This window comes from Gavialis gangeticus, unplaced genomic scaffold, assembly GCF_001723915.1.
Source record: "Gavialis gangeticus isolate Ggan-Ray unplaced genomic scaffold, GavGan_comp1, whole genome shotgun sequence".
In the NCBI taxonomy this organism is placed as follows: Eukaryota; Metazoa; Chordata; order Crocodylia; family Gavialidae; genus Gavialis; species Gavialis gangeticus.
In genome coordinates this window covers 10,229,862-10,236,741 of record NW_017729017.1, presented here as the reverse complement: position 1 = coordinate 10,236,741, position 6,880 = coordinate 10,229,862, and positions in this window count along the sequence as shown.

Below are 6,880 nucleotides of genomic sequence, written 5' to 3'. Positions count from 1 at the left end.
AAACCCATCTTGTTCTCATCCGCCCACCCCTGTAACCTGTCTTCTCCTTTGTTAATTGCCCAGGCCTCTGTGTCCCCGCCCGCCTGCACCCTGCTGTAGATTTCGTGTTGGCTGCACTCAAGAAGCACCCAGATCCAGGAGCTGTGGCATATCCTGCTTGTCACTCTATGTGACTCTTGAAGGAGACTGCGGGACATCACACATGGCCATCTGAATGTGATGTAGCAGCTGGTCTCCAGGGATGTGGCTTCTTGCCCCTGAGCCAGGAGTTGGCCAAGTGCCAGCCACGCATCCTGGGCTGAGCCACCAAGTTCCAAGGGGTCAATGATGAAAAGCCATCTCAGGTGCTATAGAAGATGGGGTGCTCTGACATTGCCTCTAGACCATCAAGCACCAGTTTTTGGCCTGTGCCACTAGCAGTGACTGGTGGGAGTGGATCATCCTGGACACCTGGGATGATGAAGAGTGAGTCCAGACCTGAATGCGCTGGATGACCTTTATGGATGTTGTTGCCCAGGTGGCTGCCCACATTGCACACCAGGACATCAGCATGCAGCCACCTCTCAGTCCAGAGAAGCAGGTGGCCATTGCCATCATGAAGCTGGCCACCCCCAGCCATCTTCACTATGTCACCAACCTGTTTTGTGATGGCAAGTCCGGAGGAGCTGGATAGGTACTTGATCCCAGAGCACTATCCACTTGGTGTCTGGGTGGGATGCGAGGGCAGCATGATGGACAGTGTGGTGCACGAGCGTGTAGAGGTGGTGGCAATGGACAGTGGAAAAGTGGACCAGTCTGGTGTCCTCCAGCCGCCTCACGTGGTGGAATGTGGAGTGCTGTGAAGCTGGGTGAAGCGCTGGCCCCATGACAAACTCCGGTGGGATGACATGGGGGGGTGGGGGCCGCCACCACACAGGACCTGGTCAAGAAAGGCAAGGGCATCAGGTGGTAGGGCAGATTTCACCTCCCGGACTAGACAGCAGATTGCACGTGTCATGGGTAGACCCATGCACTGGGCCAGCAGAGTGGGGTCCACCCACTCCCACCTATCGTAGTCCAGGCAGTCTCTAAGACAGGTGACACCAGCCAGGATCAACCTCTGTCGCAACTGGGGTGTCTCTGCCGTTGGCACCTCCAGCTGGGGGTTCCAGAGGAAGGGCTCAACGAGCAGGTTGGCACCCTGCGTGACTGTTACAGGGGACCTGGAGGCAGAGACCAACCTCTGGGCCCAGAGGAGGTCCTGGTAGAAATCTGGCATCCCTCACAGGTCCTGCAGGGAGAATCCCCACAGGCTGAGGAGCTGCCAGTTGCATCGGAGCCCCCAGAAGTGGTGGAGGAAAGTGTGCCCCAGGTGGCCCTATGCTGCGTGGCCACTGACACTGTATAGCAATCGCTGCAGGGCCTGAAGGTGGAATGCCAATACCTGGCTGTGCAGCAAACCAGGCCCTGGCTGCCCTCCCACAAGGGGAGGCTCAGGACCTCTGCAGTGACCCAGTGCCATCCCAGCCAGAAAAACTCCAGCGCCCATCTCTGGAGTCCCACCAGGACCTCAGGAGGCACAGGCAGGGGGTGTAAGCAGCGCCACAGCATGGACAGGACCAACTGGTTTAGCACCAGCACTCTCCCACGCAGGGAGAAATATCTCAGGAGCCCTGCCCATGCCCGGAGCCACTCCACCACCCTTGCCTCCAGTTGGTGGCAGTTCTCTGGTGGGGAGGGGTCTGTGGGGGACAGGTAGACCCCTAAGTAGAGCAGTGAGCCCATGCTCCAGCACATCCCGCGGAGTGTGGGTGGGAGTGAGCCCACCTGCCACTGCTTACCCACCGCCAGGCCAAAGCTCTTGACCCATTTGACCCGGGCAGAGGAGGTTGCCTAGTACAATGCCTGGCAGGCCTCTACCTGTGCCAGGTCACCTGAGTCCTGGACCATGAGGAGTACGTCGTCAGCATACGTTGACAGGAGCTGCACTGCTGGCTCCCAGAGCATCAACCCCGCCATCCGCTTCCGCAGGAGAAAGAGGAAGGGCTCCAGGGCCAAGGCGGACAGCTGGCCTGACAGCGAGCAGCCTTGGCGTACCCCTCTCCTGAACAGGATGGGCTCCATCAGGGTCCAGTTGAGCTTGACCAAACATTGCAGAGGCATACAGCACCTGGAGAGCCCCCTTGAAACAGGGCCCGAAGCCAAAGGCTCACAGAGTGCCTGTGAGGTACCCATGATCCACTCTGTGAAATGCCTTCTCTTGGTTCAGGGACAGGAGGGCGAAAGACAGGCCCTCCCAGTGTGCTAGCTCCAGGAGGTCCCAAACCAGGTACACGCTGTCAAAGAGGGAACGTCCAGGCACTGTGTATGTCTGGTCAGGATGGATCATGTCCGTCACCATGTACCGCAGGCACAGCAAGATGGTCTTCACTACAACCTTGTAGTCCATGCAGAGGGACAAGGGATGCCAATTCCTTAGGTCATGGGGATCCCCCTTCTTTGACAGGAGGGTCAGCACAGCCCTCCGGCATGACAGGGGGAGTTCCCCACTTCTCTCGGATTCAGCCTAGACCAGGGCAAGGTCCGGGCCGAGGACATCCCAGAAGGCCCAGTAGAACTCCACAATCAGCCCGTCGATGCCTGGCAACAAGGTGCCAGGAGCTTCCAGCCTGTCCCAGTCACCCATGCTGACCTGCGGGAGTCCCTCCCACAGGGTCTGACAGGCTCCAGCATCGGTCGGATCCAGGGAGAAGAGCTCTTTATAGAAGGCCCACGTGCTCTGGCGCACCTCTCCTGGATCCATGAGGGAGTTGCTGTCACCCGCCAGAAGGCAGGTGATGTATTCTTGGCCCCCCACCTCCTCTGCATAGCATAGAAGTGGGAGCTGCGGTCCATCTCCTAAAGGAGCTGGACACACGAGCAGACAAATGCACTGCGGGCACGGTGGACATCCACAAGATGAAGCTCTTCCCACCTTTACCAACACTCTCCGCAGAGAGACGGGTTGGTTGGGTCGGTGGCCAGGCACCTCTCCAGCTGTAGCACTTTCTACTTGAGCTGCTCCCAGACCACCTCCCTCTGCCAGGTGTGCCCCTGAGTGTAGCTGGGGCAAAAAAGTTGGACGCGCACCGTCCCCACATCACACCATCTCCTAGCCAAGTGGAAAGTTGCCCGTTGCTCCCATCAGGCCAGCTAGAACTCCTGGAAGGCCTCCCTGAAGCTCACATCCCCTGGCAGACTGGTATTGAAATGCCAGTAGGCTGACCCCAGACACCCAGGCCCTAGCATGGCTTGGGCCCAGACAAGGTGGTGATTGCTGAAAGGGGTCGGCTGGATGCCAGAGGAGTGGGCCTGGGGAAAGCGCAGCAAAGAGATATAAACCCAGTCCAACCGGGAGTGGCATGCCTGCTCCTCCCCCACCCTCACATAGGTGAAGGCAGGGGGGTAGGGAGGGTGACAAGCACACCAGACATCCACCAGAAAGTAGTCCATAAGGATCTCCATGAGGATGCCCATGGTGGCCTGGTTCTGCTCCCTGCCTGACCGGTCTCGTGCATCTAGGGTGACGTTAAAGTCACCACCAAGGACCAGGCACTCATGAGGGAAGAGGGTGATGATGTATGTGGCCACCTGGCAGAAGAAATCCACCAACTCCGGGTCCCTCACAGGGGCATACACATTCAGCAGTTTCAGGACCAGCCCCTGCACCTGGACCTGGAGGTGCAGCGGGCAACCCAGCACCACCTCAATGTCCTGGGGAACCTCTGGAACAGGGTGGCCACCCCAGATGAGGTGGCTGAGAGGTAACTAAAAAAGACCCTGCTTCCCCACTTCAGCCGCCAATTTGGCTCATCGCCTGGAGTCATCAGGGTCTCCTGCAAGAATGCCATGGGGTACCCTCCTTCCTGAAGGAAGGAGAGCAGCTGGCAACTCCAGAGACCCTTGTTGCAGCCGTGAACATTGAGGGTAGTGATCTTCAATGACCTCATGGCTGGGGGGAGTGGAATAGACGGTTCAGCAGGGAGCTTTCGCATCTCAATGCCCGGTGTGGGGCCCGCCAGTTCGCGTGATGCCCTCCCATATGCATAGAGGGCATCTATGAAACTGCAGGACTGCCTATAGATCTGGGTGTTGCAGCTTTTTGGCCCCTTGCCTTCCCCCACCAGCGCCCTCACAGTGGTGAGGATACTGTTAAAATCTCCCCAGCAATCCAAAGCTAGCTGTACCTTGCTGGCAGGCCAGTGGGTGTAGTCACAGTCAAGAAATGCAAGTAGCTCAACCCTGGGGACCGCTGGGACCAAGAAGTCTGCAAGCTCCATGGAGCCTGCTGGTTCTTGGGCATCGTCCTCCTGGTCCTGGGGCTCAGAGAGCTCCTTAGACACCATCTCAATCCCCAGGTCTGGTAAGACCCCTGACTCTGGTTGGGATTGGGAGAGCTCTGCAGTCCCCCTGGGACAGGGGTGGGGATAAGGGTGGGGGTGGGATTCCTTCACAAGATTGTAGGGTAGAGTTGGAGCCCCGGGGGGTCTGTGCAGGGTCACCGATGAGATCGTCCCGTTGATTAGGGGACCCCACTGCGACCCCCTCTGGTGCGGGACCATAGGGCAGGCTGGAGGTGAGGTTTTCCTGGAAGGGGGAGGGAAGAGACCCACCAGGCACCAGGGTGACTCTGGTGTCTGCCTCAGCGTCCTGGGAAAGGGGACATCCTCCCTCAGGACTCCCCAGGGTGAGCCCCAGGGCCTCTATAACATCAGAGGGAGATGGCTCTGCTGCCAGGCCTTCCTTTGGGTAGGCCTCAGCCTCAGCCTTGATGCCTGTGGTTTCAGGATGTAGGCCCTGGTCAGCAGAATGAGAGGTTTCCTCCATGGGCTCCTGTTCAGGACTATCTAGCAGCCCTGAAACCTCCTCCATGGGGATCACCCGTTCGATCTTTCAAGGGGTTGGGGTTTCAGGCACATCTGGGGAGGCCCCTGGAGGCTGCGCCACTCCCTCCCCCCACGTGTTGGTCTTGGGAGGGAGCTCATGTCAGAGGGCTCCAGCTGTGCCCAAGTCTTCCTCTTGTCTTTACGCCCGGAGGGGACCTGCACCCACTCAGCCATGGGGTGGTCCTCAAGTGGACAGTCTCCGGCAAGAGAAGGTGAAGGTTGTGGGGGTGGGGCAGCCACAATAGGGGCATAACTAGGAGTAGGGGGGGCCCTGCTCCCTCTCTCCCCCCAGTTGCTGGTGCCCTCCCTGAGACCCCACTAGACTTGGTTGGGGGGTAGGGTCCCTTGATCTCACAGGTGGGCTCGTAGTTGTGGCTGGGGTGCCAGGGGGGCCTGAGGCGGGTGGGGCACCAGTGGTAGGGGCACCCCTTTTTCCAGTGGGACCCGCAGATGCCCTCCACGCCTGGACCATAGGGCACTCATGATGCAAGTGCCCTGGGGCACAGTGCCGGAAGCACCGCAGGTCCCCCAGTGTATAGAAAATCCTCACCAGGGCCCCCTAATAAAGAACTGCCAGGCACCACTCAGCCTCCAGTCGTGCTCCCACTGCCAGCTGGATCATGACCTGGCAATGGAAAGAGCGCATGTGGTGGAGGCCAGGGTCTTGGCACCCCAGTGAGAGGGCCACCACCAGGGAGATAACTCTCCCCAGGGTTTGGAGCTGGGGGAGCAGAGCCCAATTCCGCTATAGGGAGGGATGGAGCTGAGGACCACCCTGGTCCCCAGCTCTTCTAGAGGCTCAAGGGGGACATATTCGCCTTCCACTATGAGCCCCCTCTCCACCACCTTTTATGCAGCGGCCTCCAAGGCAAGGAAAGGGACCCCCTTGCCATGAAAGCGGGAGGCCACCATGATCTTGGGGCCCCAACTACCTAGGCCAGGGCCAGGACCCAGGTGTCAAAGTGCAGATTCTCCCACTTGGGCAGTTGGCACATCATCGCATGCCTGCGGGCGAGTGCCAAAAAGTGACCCGCATTGCCCAAGTTGGAAGGGCCGGCGGTGGGGGGTCCAGGCCCCCTGGCTTTGGGTCTCCCCGCAGCTGCCTGTGCATAGCTGAGGTTCTCCCCCTCCTGGGGGGCCTCATTGGTGGGGCCAGGGCTAGGGCTAGGAACAGGCTGAGTGGGTGTGCTGGCTGGTGTAGTGTACCTGATCCCCTCAGGCACTAGTGGTCTAGGCTTGGGGGCAGGGCCCTTGTCCTTCCCACCCCCAGGTGTGGAGGAGGCTGAAGAGGAGCCCTTCCACTGCCCTTGCCCCTGGTCCCCGATAATGGGAGAGAGGCTTGGGAACCCCTCCAGCAGGGGCCTGGCCCAGGGAGATTCCCTGGCCCTGTTGGCTCCCTACCACAGTCCCACCTGCCCCTGCAGCAGAGGTTGTAGCTTTCTCCACCCCTGGAGAAGGTTGATTGGATTCTGCCTCCGGGGTGGAGGCTGCAGGGCCATGCATCCCCTTAGGGGCTTGGCTGGAATCCACCCCCAAAGTGGGGACTGCAGGAAGGTCTGTAGGAACATCTGTCACCCCAGAAGGTTCCTGTCCTGCCATTGTTTCACATGAGGACAGGGAAGGCAATAAAGAAAAACAAAATATCTCACGGGGCTGGTGAATCTAGTAGGGACAGTCTGGGGTTGTGGGGCAGAAGGGGGATAGGAAGGAAGGGGGATGAAGCTCATTGAGCCATAGCCCCACAAGGAAAAATCCGGGAGGCCTATGCTTTGAGAATGTGGGGGGAGGGAAACCCCCCCCCACACACACACAGAAGGGCTGGGGAAACTCAAGCTAGCTTATGCATCTACACAACAAACACCAGGTCAGGGGGTGTGGACCACAGGACTTACCACACAAGGGCAAAAAACACACAGGGAAGGCTGCTGAGGCTGGAGCAGTGGAGGGGCTTTGTGGAAGATCTGTCCAGAAGCCCC